General features: G+C 36.8%; 1 pseudogene; it reads left to right on the top strand.

Moving 5' to 3' along the window:
• LOC110143571 (uncharacterized) overlaps window positions 1-15386 on the top strand; it is a 32927-nt pseudogene extending 17541 nt beyond the window's left edge.
• Window positions 15387-20048: the final 4662 nt, after the last annotated feature.

Raw genomic sequence — 20048 nt, forward strand, 5'->3', positions numbered from 1 at the left:
TGGAGAATTTTGAGTAATACTTTGCTAGCATGTGCTGCTGCTGCTGCTAAGTTACTTCAGTTGTGTCTGACTCTGTGTGACCCCATAGAGGGCAGCCCACCAAGCTCTCCCGTCCCTGGGATTCTCCAGGCAAGAACACTGGAGTGGGTTGCCATTTCCTTCTCCAATGCATGAAATTGAAAAGTGAAAGTGAAGTCATTCAGTCGTGTCTGATTCTTCGTGACCCCACAGAGTGCAGCCTACCAGGCTCCTCCGCCCATGGGATTTTCCAGGCAAGAGTACTGGAGTGGGTTGCCATTGCCTTCTCCTGCTAGCATGTGAGATGAGTGCAATTGTGAAGTAGTTTGAATATTCTTTGGCACTGCCTTTATTTAGGATTGGAAATGAAAACTGACCTTTTCCAATCCTGTGGCCACTGCTGAGTTTTCCAAATTTGTTGGCATATTGAGTGCAGCACTTTCACAGCAGCATCTTTTAGGATTTGAAATAGCTCAGCTGGAATTCTATAACCTCCACTAGTTCTGTTTGTAGTGACACTTCCTAAGGCCCACTTGACTTCGCATTCCAGGATGTCTGGCTCTAGGTGAGTGATCACACCATCATGATTATTTGGGTCATGAACATCTTTTTTGTATGGTTTTTCTGTGTATTCTTGCCACCTCTTCTTAATATTTTCTGCTTCTGTTAGGTCCATACCATTTCTGACCTTTATTGTGCTCATCTTTGCAGGAAATGTTCCCTTGGTATCTCTAATTTTCTTGAAGAAATCTCTAGTCTTTCTCATTCTGTTGTTTTCCTCTATTTCTTTGCATTGATAACTGAAGAAGGCTTTCTTATCTCTCCTTGCAATCCTTTGGAACTCTGCATTCAGATGGGTATATCTTTCCTTTTCTCTTTTGCCTTTTGTTTCTCTTCATTTCTCAGCTATTCATAAGGCCTCCTTAGACAACCATTTTGCCTTTTTTTTTCCCTTGGGGATGATTTCAGTCACCACCTTGTTCAAGCTGGATTTAGAACAGACAGAGGAATGAGAGGTCAAGGCATTAGAACCTGAGTATTTTGCCTCCGTTGCCATATTCTGAATTCATTGTAGCTTGACTGTTTACTAATTTCACCCAGTAACTATTGTCGAGAATGCATTGCCTCTGAGAGCGAGGCTTGTAAGAGTATACAACGGACAAATTTATGAAAAGCTAAGGCTCTTGTCTATCTTATCTATGCCCACTGGTCTAAGAATTTTAGTATGGACATTTTAAAATGATGTATCAGTCTGCCACAAATCTTTCTGAATTTCCACCTTTCTTGGTGATAGAATTGGGAGAGTATTCTCATTTAAGGCATGAATCATGCCTTAATCCATTTCAGATGCATTTCTGCATGATTTTGGGGAGGAGGAAGGGAAGCACTCCACATTTATTTCCAATGTTTCCAGAAGGCTAGCGTTGCATCTGAAAATGAAATATACATCTAAGTTCAGGTCTTATGATTTCTTGAACACTTATTCAGACTGGTAGGGGAAACATTTTCATTAATTTTGCCAAAAGATGGTGGGATGCTATGAACTAATATTTGTTTTTTATTTGGGCATATGTCTCCTTTTCATTGTTGCTAGTCAACACCTGCTAATCAATTATTTTTTTCACCATATAGTTATTAGATTTATATTATTACATATAATTTATATTTATTTTAATTTCTTTACATTCCTAGGGCATTATAACAGGAACGTTATATTGTGCTGTAAATAATATGTATGGCAACAATGATTAATAAACTTTTTATAATCTGTCATTTACCTATGGTCTAACACTTTTCTTTTGTTATTAATATTACTTTTCACAAAGTAATTTAAATTGCATTTTTCAAAATAGAATATCTATGAGAATGAAAAGACAAGTCATCCTGAGAGACATATTTGCAAGACATATCTGATAGAGGATAGCCACCAAAATAAACAAAGAACACTTAAAATTCAGTAAGGAAACAACAACCTATCAAAAAAGGGGCCAAAGACCTTAACCAACACCTCACCAAAGAAAATACACAGATAGCAAATAAGTATATGAAGAAGTGCTTCACATAAATGCAAATTTAAAGAACAGTGAAATACCACTACACACCACACACAATCCAGAACAATGCGAACAGCACGAAGCGCTGGCCAGGATACTAACAATGCCAGATTTTGGCAACAGGAACTCTCCTTTACGGCTGATGGAAATACAAAATATCACAGCTATTTCAAAGACAGTTTACTTTGGTGGTTTCAAAACGAAACATACTCTTCCCACGAAATTCAGCAATCTTACTCCCTAGTCTTTACCTAAAAAACTTGAAAACTTATGTCCACACAAAAACCTGAACATGGATATTTATGGTAAACTTAATCATAACTGCCAAAATTCGGAGACAACCAAGATGATCCTTCAGTAGGTGAATGGATAAATAAACTGACATATCCAGGCAATGGCATATTATTCAGCACAGAAAAAGAAATGAGATATCAAGTTATGGAAAGACATGGGGTAAACTTAAATGCATATTACCAAGGGAAAGAAGTCAGTCTAAAAAGACTATATATTGTATGTTTCCAACGCTGTTGCATTCTACAAAAGGTAAAACAAAGGAGACAATAAAACTGTCAGTGGTTGCCAAGGATTAGAGGCAAGGGTGAGATGAACTGACATAGCTTAGAGGCTGTATAGTTCTACACTGGTGAATACATGTCATTACACATTTGTCTAAACCCACAGAATGTACAATACCAAGAGTGAACCCTAATGTAAGGTGCAGACTTTGGGTGATCATGAAGTATCAATGTAGGTTTAACAATTTTAACAAATGTACCACTGTGGTGGGGGATGTTAATATTGGGGGACCTTATGCAAGTTTAAGAGCAGGGGATACATGGGAAGTCTTTGAACCTTCTGCTCACTTTTGTTGTGAACTTCTTAAGTAATAAAGTAGATTAAAAAAATAGAACATCTACTGTTGTACAGGTGTAGGATAAAATGTTCCCAAAACATAAACTAGAACATAATATCCTGAACTTTATAAAACCAACTTTATTTAATTAGAGGTAATTCCTCCTTCTCATATTTTGATGTGATTTTTTAAAATAATATCAAACATAATTATAAACATGCTTCTTTTCAATCATTAAATAAATTACTAACTTCATCTCTAACATCTGTCAAGTATCCAACTCTGTCCGCATTTTAAAACATTTTAGGATGTTCTAAAAAACTGAAATTCAGCATGATTATACTTTGCACACAAAGGATTTATCATTTCCAATTTTGTCTTTCTTTTTTAAATCTCAATTTAACAAATTTAAGCTATGAAATGAGATTTATCTAAAAATTATAAGAATAAGAAATAGAAATTTCAAGTCTTGGAATGGCTCTTTAGGCAAAATTATGAGAAATTGAGAAAAAGAAAGATTTTAAAGATGAGGAAACAAACTTTTTTGCAAACTGGGTGGTTTCTAATTCCCGGGTTTCAACAAAATCGAAAGAGGATCTAATCAACTTATCAGTGATAGACCATTAAAAATAATATTTGTCTCTGGCATATAACTTGAAAGATTTCCAAGACCTGGTTGATATTTAAAAAATAAAACTCCTTTTACCTCCATCTAGTTATTTATATAAACCTGGGTTCTCTGCTCTGGTAGCTAAAAAAACTAAAAGGAGGAACAGAATTGATGCCAAGCCTGTCTCAGGCCTGACATTCTGAAAATGTCATACATGAGTATTTACCTGTGGTTACACGAACTAATAGAGAAATGCCTCACCAATATCATTACGTGATAACTTTCGAATAACTTTAATTAACATTTAGGAGACATAAAGGTATAGGAATTTAAAACAAATTTTAAAATGTTTATTGAGGTATAATTGACATATAACATTATTATTATTAGTTTCAGGTGTATATGTAATATACAATATATATACAATATATATATTGTAAAATGATCACCACATAAGTCTTGTTAACATATGTGATTTTTATTGCAGAGTAAAATGATAGGGTAATCAATAAAAATTTTTTAAAGTAATGATGTTACATTAAGATAAAATTATATGGAAGAGATGGAAATGAAATGTAAGTTGAAGGTAAGAAGGAATGATGTACATACAGTATTTGACTACGAAAGAGAACTTATTCGTGTATTTTGGTGCACATCAAAGCATTATTTTATTTAGATCTGAGTAGATAATTGAAAAGCTATCTATGTAGAGCTGGGTTGCAGTTTGCTTAATCTTGGTCTATACCTAAGAAAGTGATGGAGAAAACGTAAACTATGCAGATGAAACTTACAAATATGTCCTGTCTGTGCACATTACATTGTGAATAGTAAAAACGGAGAAAACAACAACAAAAAACCCCAAATAAACTATTCTTATGATATTCAAAAACTGTCATCCAATTCAGTAAAGATGTCACACATGCCACACAATTGATGAATGAATGAAATGCCAACATGTCTTCACTGTTTCACTTCCATCTCACTTGTCAACATTAACAAAATATATTATTCAACACCCATGCTGAAACTACGCTTGCAGAGCCAGTTGTTAAATATTTGCTAGCCGCGTGCTCTATACTGAACTTACATATATGGTTCTTTAGTTCATCTCATTTTGTTTGTAAAACAAATTTGGTCTTGAGGTAACTTCTGCCACCAGCCTATCCATTTTCCTCTTGTTACTGTGCACCAAGGATTTAGGTCTTACATTTCAGGATAAGTCCCTCAAATCTGAGAAACATACTTGGTCGTTTGCCCTGAAACCTGCAGGCATGAATCCTCTGCTTATCTTTGCATGTGCTCTTGCTTGAGCTCCACAGTTTTTTGCTTCATCCAGACCAAATAACCTCTGCCTTTTAATCAAGATACTTATATTTAAAGTAATTATTAATGTATTAGGGTTTATAACCACTATCTTACTATTTGTTTTCTATTTGTCTCATCTATTCTATTTTCTTTCACTCTTCTTTCTTGCATTTTTAAAAAAGGTTTAATTAGTTTTTACAATTTCATTTCCTTTTTTATAAACTTATACATTATACATTATTTTATAATAATGTAAGCTTATAATTATACATTATTTTACTATTCTTTTCATGGTTAGTTTAAAGATTATAACATGCATTTTGATTTGCTAGAATCTAACAAATTTGTATTTTTACCAGTGCCAAGACTACGGAACACTTTACTTATAGTTTCAATACCACAGTAATGCTAGTCTCATAGAATGATTGGGAAATATTCCCCCAAGTTCTGGAAGTGCTTGTATAGAATTGGTATAATTTCTTTATTTTTTTTTAAGTTGAACCAAAATATCACGTAACATTTAATAATTGCAAATATATTTATTATAATGTACAGATTAGTGAACAGTTACATATACAATATAATTTTATAAAGTCCCAACAAAAACTGGTTACATTTAAATCATTGGATCTGAAGAAGCCAATTTAGAAGTCTTCTAGTCCCTTAACTTCACCTTCCCTAAATTATAAAAGAATAAAATCTGATAGCTTTTATTTCAAGTTAAAGATGATGAAATGGTGTCATCACATTTCAATACTCAGAAAAGGAAATTTTACTTGTCTGCACAAAGCCTTTCATGTGCTACATAGATATGTAAAGCACCATTGCAAGATTTTAACTGTGTAAAATGTTCAATTAAAACTTTCAAGGATTTTGTTTTTAAGACTGAAAGTTTAACTTTGTTCTAACAACTAGGATCTGGACAAAACTGATAAGAATTGTATTTCCCTTGTCCAGCTTTAAAATGGTCCCTTTGGTCCTTTCTCATTAATGTCTGATCACTTCTTTTAAAGGAGGGTAGTAAATGGAAGAATTCTTCACCAAGCTTTTACGTGTTTGGTAGTGAGGTTGGAATCTCAAAGGAATAATTCTCCAACATCCAGTAAATGTAAAGTGTTAATCACTCAGTGATGTCTGATTCTTTGCGACCCCATGGACCGTAGCCAGCCAGGCTCATCTGTCTGACCATGGAATTCTCCAGGCAAGAATACTGGAGTGGGCTGCCATTCCCTTCTCCAGGCAGAACTGGTAAAATTTCTTTTATTAAATGTTTGGTTAAGTCCCACTGAAGCAATCTAGTCCTGGAGTTTTCTTTGTAGGAAGGTTTTAAATCATAAATTCAATGTCTTTAACAGATAGAGCATAATTCAAGTTATCTATTTTTTCTTGAGTGAGCTTTGGTAGTTTGTGCTTTTCAAGGCATTTGTCTATTTCATCTGTTGTTGAACTGATCGGTATAAAGCTATTCTTTTACTCATATTACTTTTAATATGATTAGGCTCTATAGTCACATTCCCGCTCTCATTCCTGATAATGGTGACTTGTGTTTTATTGTTGTTTTTGTTTTTCTGATCAGTCTGGGTAGAAGTTTATCCTTTTCTCTCTCAAAGAGTCAGTTTCTGGTTTCATTGACTTCATTATTTTTCTTTTTTCTAATTCATTGATTTTTGCTCTTGTGTCCTACTTTCTTTCTTCTGCTTGTTTTCATTTGTTCTTCTGTTTTTTAATTTATAAAGGTTGAAGCTGAGATCATTGACAAGACTTGAAGGGCAAGGATTTCAAAGAGAATGGTGCTATATTCTGTAAAAACTTCCTTTCAATGAATTTACTGATCTTAGATGGCTTATTACCACCGGGCAAGGACCAAAGCAAGGACCCTGGGAAGTCAATCAGATCCTTTGGCAATCCCTCAGACTGGGTGGCAGAAATTGTAGAGATCAGTGTCCACCAATGAGGAAGGGCTCTCATATTCTGCTCAGACTTCCACTCTAGGTGTATTGCTCAGTAGGAAATAGAGCAGTAGGCACAAAAGACTGAAACCTACCTTCAAACGAGCTCATCCCAGATTGGCTTAACATGATCTGTCTCTACTCCTATTGACTGCTAAATGGCAGGTTAGTCTTCTCTGATACGTTAGCCAGAGCCTCAGTTTATATCTACAGTTTTCCTTTCTCATGTCTGGCATTCAATCAAAGAATTACCAGACATGCCATATGTCAGTTCAAATGTGTTATACACAGTGTTTGTGGTCTTGGCTGACATTTAAAAATGAAAGTCACTCAATCATGTCCGACCCTTTGCGACCCCATGGACTACACTGTCCATGGAATTCTCCAGGCAGGAATACTGGAGTGGGTAGCCTTTCCCTTCTCCATGGGATCTTCCCAACCCAAGGACTGAACCTAGGTCTCCCGCATTGCAGGCAGATTCTACACCAGCTGAGCCACAGGGAAGCCCAAGAATACTGGAGTGGATAGCCTGTACCTTCTCCAGAGGATCTTCCTGACCCAGGAATCAAACCGAGGTCTCCTACATTGCAGTCAGATTCTTTACCAACTGAGCTATCAGGGAAGCCAATTTTAAAAACTGACTGACACTTAAGAAATTAAAAATAGAACTACTATGTGGACCAGAAATTTTAGTTCTGGGTTTTTATCTGAAGGAAATGAAAACAATAACTCGAAAAGATATCTGTACCACCATGTTCATTGCCAGTATTATTTGAATAGAAATAACTGAAGTGTCCATTGATGGATGAATGGATAAAGAAACTGGTATGTTCATATGTCTATGGAATATTATTGAAAATCTTGCTATTTGCCACAGTATGGTTGAAATTAGAGGGCATTATGCTAAGCAGACAGAGAAAGACAAATATTGTATGATCTCACTCGCATGTGGAATCTAAAAACAAAAACAAAAAACAAGTTCATAAAAGAAAGTAACTGTCTTATTGGACCCCAGAAAGATTATCTTCATGAAGAAAATAGATTTTATTAAAAGGTAGTATGGTGAAGAAAATGAATGTTTTAAAGTTATGGTGAGGGACTTCCCTGGCAGTTCAGGTGTTAAGGTTTTGCCTTCCAATGCAAGGGGTGTGGGCTTGATCCCTGGTTAGGGAGCTAAGATCCCACATGCTTCTTGGCCAAAAATCAGAACATAAAAAAACAACAGAAGTGATATTAACAAATTCAATAGAAAACTTTAGAAATGGTCCACACTGAAAAAAAATCTTAAAAAAATAAAGTTATAGTGAAGGTACATACTATATATGCTTCCCAGGTGGCTCAGTGGTAAAGAATCTGCCTGAGAATGCAGGAGACGCAGGTTTGATCCCTGGGTTGGGAAGATCCCCTGGAGGAGGAAATGGCAACCCTACTCTGGTATTCTTACCAGGAAAATCTCATGGATAGAAGAGCCTGGCATGCTATAGTCCATAGGGTCGCAAAAGAGTCAGACATGACTTAGCAACTGAGCACACATACTGTATATATCATAAATAATCTTTATATAATATATATATTGAAAAGAAAAAAGTAATTGAAAGCTTTGGGGGGCACTGTATAAGAAATGTAAAGCAACAAAAATACAAGGATACTTTCTCAGAGTATAAAAAAGATAACTTGTTTGACATGATATTTGGAACATTTTCCTCTAAGAGTTAGTGGTATAGGATTATGCATCTTTCTCTGAGACTCCAATAACACTATTGTACTCTGTGGCTCACGATATTTATACAGTCCATAATAATTTGACCAATTTCTATTTTTTCCATTTTTAGAGTAGCTTACAGACAAAAAAAGTACAGATACTTTATTACAGTCACAGAGAAGAATATAAATGCCATGAATCTTAGTGTAGTAAAAATAATGGAATACTAGCAGATGTTGCTTGGCAACAGAGAGAATAGAGAAAAGAAAAACAGAGAGAAAAAAAGGGAAAAGAAAGGCAGATATGTTTATTTTCTTAGTTACAAAGTAACAAATCAAAATATATATAGTCTAAAGTTGATGGACAAGAAACGGACATTTAAAAATGTTTAAAAAATAAAAGAACTTCATAATAAAATGATCAATCTCTCTCATTTTAAGATGGAAAAATAAAGAAATCTCTGTGTTACAAACTGAATGTGTGTGTCCCCTGCCTCCAAATTCATGATGAAACCCTACCTTCCAATGGCCTTTGGGAGGTCATTAGTGTTAGAAGAGGTCATATGAGTGGAGCCCCCATGAATGCAATTACTCTTGTAATAGTCATGAGAGCATTTGCTTCCTATCTCTTTCTACCATGTGAGGACATAAGAAGACAGCAATTTGCAATCCAGAAAAATGTCCTCACTAGAACCCAATCATGCTGGCACCTTGATCTCAAAAAAAAATTCCAGCCTCTAGAACTGTGAGATATAAGTTTCTGTTGTTTATAAGCCATCCGATATATGCCATTTCTTAGAGAAGCTGGAACTGACTAAGACTGAATCTGCTTTCTGAAACCAATCTGAAACAGTAAGAATAAAAATGGAATAAACACTCCATTTAGGAAGAAATCAGGCAATACTTTTGCCCTAAACTTTAATATTTATAAGGAGGAGCTGCTGCCAAGTGCATAAAAATGTGACCAGAGAAAGATATCCGGAAGATAATATCCATGGTTGCAGAGCTCAGGTAGAGTCAACACTTTTCCAAGGCAAAAATCAATTCCTTGTTTGGAAAAAGAAAAAGGCTGAGGTTTGCAAAATGGCTCTAGAATTCTCTATGATCCGTTTTGAAATCATACAGATATGACATTCTGCAAAAAAATTTTTTGAGGTAACAGAGAAGCCAAGGTTAATGAGTGACCCTGAAGCTACCAAGCCTAGTCATTAAAATTTTGTGAAGTATGAATGAGAAACCTATATGCAGGTCAGGAAGCAACAGTTAGAACTGGACATGGAACAACAGACTGGTTCCAAATAGGAAAAGGAGTACGTCAAGGCTGAATATTGTCACCCTGCTTATTTAACTTATATGCAGAGTACATCATGAGAAATGCTGGGCTGGATGAAGCATAAGCTGGAATCAAGATTGCCGGGAGAGATATCAATAACCTCAGATATGCCACTCTGTGGCAGAAAGCAAAGAGGAACTAAAGAGCCTCTTGATGAAAGTGAAAGAGGAGAGTGAAAAAGTTGACTTCAAGCTCAACATTCAGAAAACTAAGATCATGGCATCTGATCCCATCACTTCATGGCAAATAGATGGGGAAACAGTGGAAACAGTGGCTGACTTTACTTTGGGGGGCTCCAAAATCACTGCAGATGGTGACTGCAGCTATGAAATTAAAGGATGCTTACTCCTTGGAAGGAAAGTTATGACCAACCTAGATAGCATATTAAAAAGCAGAGACATTACTTGGTCACCAAAGATCTGTCTCGTCAAGGCTATTGTTTTTCCAGTGGTCATGCATGGATGTGAGAGTTGGACTGTGAAGAAAGCTGAGCGCCGAAGAATTGATGCTTTTGAACTGTGGTGTTGGAGAAGACTCTTGAGAGTCCCTTGGACTGCAAGGAGATCCAACCAGTCCATCCTAAAGGAGATCAGTCCTGGGTGTTCATTGGAAGGACTGATGTTCAAGCTGAAACTCCAATACTTTGGCCACCTGATGAGAAGAGCTGACTCATTTGAAAAGACTCTGATGTTGGGAAAGATTGAGGGTAGGAGGAGAAGGGGACGACAGAGGATAAGATGGTTGGATGGCATCACCAACTCAATGGACATGGGTTTCGGTGCACTCCAGGAGCTGGTGATGGACAGGGAGGCCTGGCGTGCTTCGGTTCATGGGGTCGCAAAAAGTGGGACACGGCTGAGCGACTGAACTGAAGTGAACTGAAGTCTGAATACACACTCACAGTAAAGTCCATTAAGCCTTGCATATGCTTTATTTTGAGTTAGGACAAAATAAACCAACCTCTTGTTGGTCCAGAGGTTGTTCAGAGCCTCTTACATCTCTCTCATATTTTCCTTCTCTATATAACTGGTCCAGAAAGGAGAAATGAGAACAAAAAAAAGGAACCAGGAAAGGTTTCATGACTCTCCGAAAGTACTTTAAAATACTGAATTATACACTTTAAGTGCTAAGTTATATTGTATGTGAGCTGCATTTTAGTAAAACTTTCGAAGAAGGAACGAGGAGACAAAATCATTTTAAGAAAAAGGCAAAATAGGAAAGAAAAATTCAGCATTCATCAGATAAAAATTTATTGTGGAATACTTGAAAACTGTGACCAAAAACTTCTTTAAGATTCAAATAATTCAGTGAAAAAGTGGATTACATGAATCAAAAATCCAAAGCACTAATAAAAGAACTGAAGAAAGAAATGATAAAGTTGATCTGAGTGAACCTAGGAAAGATATAGAGAAGTAATGACATACAGAAATGGAAATTGCAGGAAGAAAGAATACTTGTTGAAAACAAGCTAAAGAAATGGAGCACAGGGTCAAGAAAATAGCAAAAGAAAAGGGGAAAAAAAAAGAATTTTAAGGAATTATAGGAAAAAATATATTTAAGACAGATGGGATGTTCAGTTATGCATTCAGAAGACAGAACAATCAAGCACACAAAAAATATTCAAAGTATAATTCAAGAAAACTCTTCTGAAATAAAGGACTTGAATCTGTACATTTAAACAAGCACATCATTTTTCAGGAAGAACCAACACTAGAACTAGAACATATCCTAATAAAGTTACTGGACTTCAAAGATAGGATCTCTCAGACAGAAAATCAAATCACCTCAAGGGGAAGAGATAGAAATCAAGCTGTTTCATACTTCTTTAAAGCAACATTCAGCATTGTAGCAATTTACTGCCTCAGTATTTTCAGGGATCCTATGACCTAAGAATTTTAGTTCCAGTCAAAGTATAGTTAAAGCATAAAAATAACCTGCAGATGATTTCAAGCATATAAATCCTCAAAGAACATAGTTCCTATGAATCTTTCTTAAAACAAAACTATGCCAAAAATAGTTTGTCAATTGAAAGACAAATGAAAAAAGTAAATAATTAAGCACTCAATTTAATGAGTTAGAAAAAAGAACAACACAGTAATCTTAACAACAACAACAACAAGGAGATATTAGTAAAGGTAAAAGCAAGAATTAAAGAATAGAAAACTAAAGAACAAATTAACATATCTTGAGAAAGTTCTTCAAGAAAAAACAAAAAGGTAAAAATTAGGCAAAGCTAGTCAAACAATATAAATTAGAAAAGAAGAAGCACATACATAGGTATGAAAAGAGTATAGAAAAATAAACATAGATACTTAAATTTTAACAATTATAAGAATATATTGTTCAGCTTCATGCAAACACCACAAATAGGGAAATATAAACTATTAAAACTGACCCCAATAAAGGAAGAAAGTTACATATAGGTCAATTTTTAGAGAATTTTATAAGTGAATTCTATCAAATCTTTATGGAACATGTAATTTTAATATTATTTAATGGTTCCAGAGTATTAAAAGGAAAGTTTCCAAAGTCTTTTTATCAATTCAATATAAAACTGACACAGTCCAATGCCTAAACAATGTAAATAAAATACTAGCCAGTAGACTTTTATTGTTCAATCGCTAAGCTGTATCTGACCAACTCTTTGTGATTCCATGGACTGCAGCATGCCAGGCTTCCCTGTCCTACTCCATCTTAGAGTTTGCTCAAATTCATGTCCATCGAGTTGGTGATGCTATCTAACCATCTTATCCTGTGCCGCCCTTTTCTCCTTTTGTCTTCAATCTTTCCCAGCATTAGGGAATTTTCCAGTGAGTCAGCTCTTTGAATCAGATGGCCAAGTATTGCAGCTTCAGCACCAGTCCTTCCAATGAATATTCAGGGTTGATTTCCTTTATGATTTCTTTTACAAATTCCTTTACGATTTCCTTGCAGTCAAAGAGACTCTCAACAGTCTTCTCCAGCACCACAATTCAGAAGCATCAATTCTTTGGTGCTCAGCCCTCTTTATGATCCAACTTTCACATCCATACATGACTATTGGAAAAACCATAGCTTTGACTAGATGGACCTTTGTCATCAAAGTGATGTCTCTGTTTTTGAATATGCTGTCTAGGTTTGTCAAAGCTTTTCTTCCAAGGAGCAAGCGTCTTTTAATCTCATGGCTGCAGTCACTGTTAGCAGTGATTTTGGAGCCCAGGAAAATAAAATCTGCCAGTGCTTTCACTTTTTCCCCATCTATCTGCCATGAAGTGATGGAACCAGATATCATGATCTTTGCTTTCTTAAAGTTGAGCTTTAACCCAGCGTTTTCATTCTCCTCGTTCACCCTCATCAAGAGTCTCTTTAGTACCTTGTGACACTTTCTACCATTAGAGTGGTATCATCTGCATATCTGAGGTTGTTGACGTTTCTCCTGGCAATCTTGATTCTAGTCTGTGTTTCATCCAGCCCAGCATTTCTCATGATGTACTCTGCATATAAGTTAAATAAACAGGGTGACAACATACAGCCTTGTCTTACTCCTTTCCCAATTTGGAACCAATCAGTTGTTCCATGTCTGGTTCTGTTACTTCTTGTCCTGCATACTGGTTTCTCAGGAGACAGGTAAAGTGGTATTCCCATCTCTTTAAGAATTTTCCACAGTTTGCTGTGATCCACACAGTCAAAGGCTTTAGCATAGTCAATGAAGTAGATGTTTTTCTGGAATTCCCTTGCTTTCTCTCTGATCCATTGAATGCTGGCAATCTGATCTCTCGTTCCTCTGTCTTTTCTAAACCCAGCTTGTACGTCTGGAAGTTCTCGGTTCACATACTGCTGAAGTCTATCTTGTAGGATTTGGAGCATAACCTTACTAGCATGTGAAATGAGCACAACTGTAAGGTAGTTTGAACATTCTTTGGCATAGTCCTTTTTTGGGACTGGGGTGAAAACTGACCTTTTTCAGTCCTGTAGCCACTACTGAGTGTTCCAAATTTGCTGGCATATTGGGTGCGGCACTTTAACAGCATCATCTTTTAGGATTTGAAATAGCTCAGCTGGAATTCCATCACCTCCACTGCTGCTAAGTCACTTCAGTCGTGTCTGAATCTGTGCGACTCCATAGAGGACAGCCCACCAGGCTCCCCCGTCCCTGGGATTCTCCAGGCAAGAACACTGGAGTGGGTTGCCATTTTCCTTCTCCAATGCATGAAAGTGAAAAGTGAAAGTGAAGTCGCTCAGTCGTGTCTGACTCTTAGCGACCCCATGGACGGCAGCCCACCAGGCTCCTCCGCCCATGGGATTTTCCAGGCGAGAGTACTGGAGTGGGGTGCCATTGCCTTCTCCTACCTCCACTAGATTTGTAGTAATAGAATCTACTAGTACATAAATCAAATATATGTCATAATTAAGGAACACTCATACCAAAAATGCAAAGATGGCTCAATACTAATGAATATATTAAGCAATACAGCTTAAACATGTATCAAAAGAGAAATACTATGTGAACATTCTTGCAGATGCTAAAAAGGTATCTAATAACATTTCAATATCCCTTTCAATAAAAAAAAACCTTATTAAAAGTAATAGATGAATAGTTTGCTAACAGGAAAAAATACATATATCATTAGAAATGCCAACAGTTATACAGTGAAACACTGAGTTGTATTAAAATCAGAAACAAAACAAGAATGCACATTATGACCAGTATTATTTAACTTTGGCCAAATCTAGCCAATGTCATTAGAGAAAGAGGGAAAAATACAAGGAAAAGGAAAGAGAAGGAAAGGAAAAGGAAGAAAACATTATTCTTTGCAGGTGAGATAATATTATGGCAGAAAATCAACTTTAAAAATCATTATAGGAATTAGACAATTTAGTAAGGTAGCTGAGAACAAAATTAAAACACGATCAATAATTTTCCAATATATGAACAATCACCTAGAAAGGATTCAATTTACAAAAACAAGAACTACAGGAGAATACCTAGGAATAAATCTCAGAAATGGACAAGATTCACATGAAGAGAACCCGCCGGGGTCATGCACCTGTCGATGTCGCTTAGCAGTGTGCCCAAGACGCGCAGTGGGAGCTGAAGCTGCCCTTCCCGCGGGCCCCTCCTGCCGGCTGCATGCCTCAGATGAGAGCCGTGCCCAGCTCAGCCAGCGCCCAGAGCTCAGCCACCAGCAGCGGCCCCGCCTCTGCCCTTGGCTCCCCGGCTGCCATTCCCCAGCAGCCAGGTCTGATGGCCCAGGCGGCTGCGGGTTCTGCCGTGGGCCACGCTCTGGGTCACATCATCACTGCGGGCTTCAGTGGGGGAAGCAGTGCTGAGCCTCAAGGCCTGACGTCTCTGACCGGGAGCCCTAGGGAACCCAGCTGCCACAGGTGCAGCAGGATGGCTCCTGTTCTATGAAGCGAAACAGCTTTTGGAGTGTGCCCAGAGCCAGGGGGACCTTAAATTTTGTGACGGTTTCAGTGACGTGCTGAAACAGTGCAGATTGGCCAATGCTTAATCAAGAAGTTCGGATTGAAGACATGAAAAATGACCTCTCATGACCATGTTGATTTAGCATTTAAAATATAATTAATAATGAAGATGTAAAGTGTGAAAGCACCCATTAAACCTCTCCTTAATCATTAATAGCTTTTGTGCTTTAGGACTGTGGTGGAAGAGAATGTTGTCACTATATAGAAGTTCATTGAGATGGTACTGAGTTTGGGGTTGGGCAGAAGAGGCGGTTGTGGCCATGTAAACAGTGATTTTCTGGTGTTATTGTTTGTGAATTAATTAGAATAAAGTGATTTTCTTTCTAAAAAAAAGATTCACATGAAGAAAACTTTGAAGGACTTCAAAAGGTGATTAAAAAGTTCTTGAATAGATGGTAAGGCACACTTAAATAACGGAAAATGATGGCAATCCTCTCTAAATAAATATATAAATTGAACTTTTTCAAGAAAAATACCAACATTAATATTTTGGGAATAAAGCAAGAAAATAGTAATGATAGAGGACTAGCCCTTGCCAGATACTGAAAAAAATCATGAACATTATAATAATGGAGACAGTTTAGTACCAGCACATGTAGAGAATAGATATCCCAGGAATAGATGCAAATAAATACTGGGATTAGTTTCTGATAAAGCTAGTATTTCAAATCAGCGGAGTAAAATGATATGTTTAATAAATAGTATTAGGATAAGAGGGTAGCCATCTGGAAAATATGAAATTGGATTCGGTCTTTCACTTACACCAAAGTAACCTTTAAATAGAGTATTAAAAAAAATAAAGGTAACAGAAATGATATACCTGAATTTGTAAAAAATTTCATTTTCAGCATGGCATGGCAAAAAACTTCAACTATATTTTTCATTTCCAAACATTCAGTCAGTTATCAAACCTGTTTGATCACTTTAAAAGTATTATTTTTCCTTATTCAAATGGTTTATATGTTCAACCTCATCTTTCAAATATATTAAAAATATTTATTTTATAATCTGTGTCTCATAATATTAATATGGGAGGACTCTTATTTTCTGTGCTGTCTCTTATCACAGTGGTTTGTTTCTTATTTTTGTTTGGTTTGGTTTTAAATTTTTGACTGCAACCGCTTATTCCTTGGACTTTTGAGAGCATTCTTCAGTGAAGACTTGCATTTAATTCCACGGATGCCAAGGAGCACAGTCATTTTAAACAATATTGAATGATTTTGAGACTACTTGGTAGTATGAAAGTAGCAGTGCTGAGCAGTATTTTTTTTTTTTTTTCTAATTCTCACTTTGGTTGCTTCTTTGACAGATGAGTTATTTTTAAACTTCATTGTTTTTTGCTACCCTCGATTATTCTCCATGAGCATTCTGCAAGTGAACCTTTATCAGTACAACCTTACTCAGGTCTTGGTTAATCTCTTGCCTAGTATACTAGAATAACCAGTATGTGTGGTATATAGCACCGAAGTCTCTGCACTTAGGGGTATGTGTGTGTATGTGTGTCTTTAAACTGTATGTAGTGGCATGTCTAATCCAGAGCTTACAAAATTATTCCAGAGGAAAATTTACAGACAAAACCTCCTAAGGAAGACATCAGTGATGAATTGAATCACCTGGTTTCACCTGAAAACAATGGAGTCCATTGAATCAAGGCAGTCAAACATGCCTCCTCTGAGGACACAGAATTGATTTGTTTAATTTCTGAAAGGTCATCTGCCCTGGGAAAGGGAAGGGGAATTCTGCATTCTCGTCCATGGTCTGTAACCTCATCCCTGACAGCTGCAGGGACACGTGCATGGGAGGACTCTCTCCTTCCCCTCCTCCCGCCTCCTGCCTTGCATTCACACATAGCTGTGTGGCAATTTTCTTTTATCACCATGGCCTGGGATGGGCTTTTACTTGCTAGGCATCATGTTCTCCACAGAGGCTTCCCATGGGAAAGTCTCTCTCAGGCCCCTCAAATCACCAGACCAGGCATTTTTTTCCCATCTTGGGTTCATTCTCAGATTGACCTCAGTGCATCAACAAGTCTTGATGAGTGTACCTATCCATGCCCAGCTCTGTCTGAGTCAGTGCCTTTTTACACTGTCTTAGACATTCCCAGCTCCAGAAGGCAAAATACAAGGCAACAGAGCCCAAATCAAGCCAAAGCCAGGCTCCCATGAACCTGTGCCTTGACTGATGCAGCTGCCTCCTAACTTACCTCCCTGATTTCTATCCCTGGGACCACCCCCATGTATTTATGCATGTCTGCAAGAGTAACTGTCCTCAAATTTAACTGTACATACTAAAATGACCACCACCCCCTTTTCTCCACCAAGAATCTTCAGAGGATCCTCTTTGCTTAGAAAATCAGGTACAAATGAAGAGTGCCAGGAATGATGGAGAAAAAGGTTAATATAACAAGCTCTATAAATAGAGTTTTTTGCTTTCTTCTTCCTGTCCTTTCTTTTCTCAGGTTCTTTAATAGACATAAAATTACATAAAGTAATAATTACACTTATGCACTGTTGGGTTTGAAATATATATAGGTGTAACAATAATAAAATATGATAACAAGAATAAGTTCAAAAGCGGGGAGAGACAATAGAGTTATCAGGAGTAATGTTTCTGTCTCATTGGGAATAAATTCATTTCAAAGCAGGTTCTGATTAGGTGTACCTGGTAAGCCTAGAGAAACAATAAGAAAATAGCTCCAAAGAGCTCCAAGTAAAGAAAACTGCAGACCAACATCTGTTACGAATACAGATGCAAAAATCCTCAACAAAATACTAGCAAACCAAATCCAAGAATATATAAAAAGGAGAATACATTGTCTCAGTTTCCTAGGGTTGCCATAACAAATCACCACAAACTGGGTGGCTTAAGCAACAAAAACTTATTCTCTCTCAGTTCTGCAGGCTAGAAGTCTGGATTAATGCGTTGGCAGGACTGGTTCCTTCAGATTCTTGAGGTATCTGTTCCAGGCCTCTCTCCTACCTACTTATAGTTCCACGGTTTGTGGCAGTGTAACTCCAATTTTCAAATGATATTCTCCCCATGTGCATGTCCAGGTCCAAATCTCTCCTTTTTATAAGGACATCTGTCACATTAGATTAGGGTCCACTGTAATTCAGTATGATCTCATCTTTAATTATATCTTCAGCGATCCTATTTGCAAATAAGGTCACATTCTGTGGTCCAGGGAGTCAGGACTTCCACATACACTTTTTCCAGGGACACAAGTCAACCTAAAACAAACACCATGACCAAGCGAAACTTATCCCAGAAAAGCAAGACTGGTTTACCATTTAAAAATTAATTAATGTAATACACTATATTAACAGAATTCAACAATCTTCATGATAAAAATATTAAAGAAACAGGAATAGAAAGGAACTTCACCAATCACCAAATAACAGAAACCTCACAACTAAATCATACTTAATAATAAAAGACTGAATACTCCTTAAGAGTATTCTTAAGTATCCTTCTTCTTTCTCCTTAAGATCAGGAACAAGACAAGAATTCCATTGTCACTACTTCTATTCAACACTGTATTGGAGGTTCTAGTCAGAATACTCAAGCAAGAAAATTAGATAAAAGGAATTCAGATAGGAAAGGAATAGGTAAAACTTATCTACATTCATAGATGTCATGACCTTATAATCGACCATCCTAACAAATTCACTAAAAAAAACTATTAAAAGCAATAAATGAGTTCAGAAAGTTGGCAAAATACAAATCAACATAAAAAATCAATTGCATTTCTATACATTTGCAGCAAACATTCAGAAAATGAATATGTATAAGAAAACAATTCCATTTATAATTGCATCAAAAAGAATAAAATACTTAGGAATAAATTTAACAAAAAAAGTACAAAACTTAAACTCTGAAAACAACAAAACATTGTTGAAAGAACTTTAAGAAGACCTAAATAAATGGAAAGACATCTCTCCTGTGTTTCTGAATTGGAAGATGCTATTTTCCAGTAGTCATGTATGGATGTGAGAGTTGGACTGTGAAGAAAGCTGAGCGCCGAAGAATTGATGCTTTTGAACTGTGGTGTTGGAGAAGACTCTTGAGAGTCCCTTGGACTGCAAGGAGATCCAACCAGTCCATCCGAAAGGAGATCAGTCCTGGGTGTTCATTGGAAGGACTGATGTTGAAGCTGAAACTCCAATACTTTGGCCATCTGATGAGAAGTGCTGACTCATTTGAAAAGACCCTGATGCTGGGAAAGATTGAAGGCAGGAGGAGAAGAGGACGACAGAGGATAAGATGGTTGGATGGCATCACCAACTCAATGGACATGGGTTTCAATGCACTTCAGGAGCTGGTGATGGACAGGGAGGCCTGGCGTGCTGCGATTCATGGGGTCGCAGAGTCGTACACAACTGAGCGACTGAACTGAACTGAACTGAACCGATATTGCTAAGATGCAATACTTCCCAAATTGATCTATGGATTCAATGCAATCCCCATCAAAATCTCAGCTGACTTCTCTTCAAAACTGACAAACTGATCCTAGTATCTTTATCAAGTGCAAGAGATCCAGAATAGCCAGAACAACTGTGAAAAAGAACAGAGTTGGAAGACTCACAGGAAACAATTTCAAAATTGTTACAAAGCTGCAGTACTGAAGACTGTGTGTTACTGGCATAAGCATAGACATAAAGATCAATCAAACAGAATTTACCTACATGTCTATAAGACAGAACTCATGTTCAACTGATTATTGATAAGAGTGCCAAGATAATTAAACGGGGAAAACCGT

The sequence above is a fragment of the Odocoileus virginianus genome, chromosome 2 (assembly GCF_023699985.2).
Source record: "Odocoileus virginianus isolate 20LAN1187 ecotype Illinois chromosome 2, Ovbor_1.2, whole genome shotgun sequence".
Lineage (NCBI taxonomy): Eukaryota > Metazoa > Chordata > Mammalia > Artiodactyla > Cervidae > Odocoileus > Odocoileus virginianus.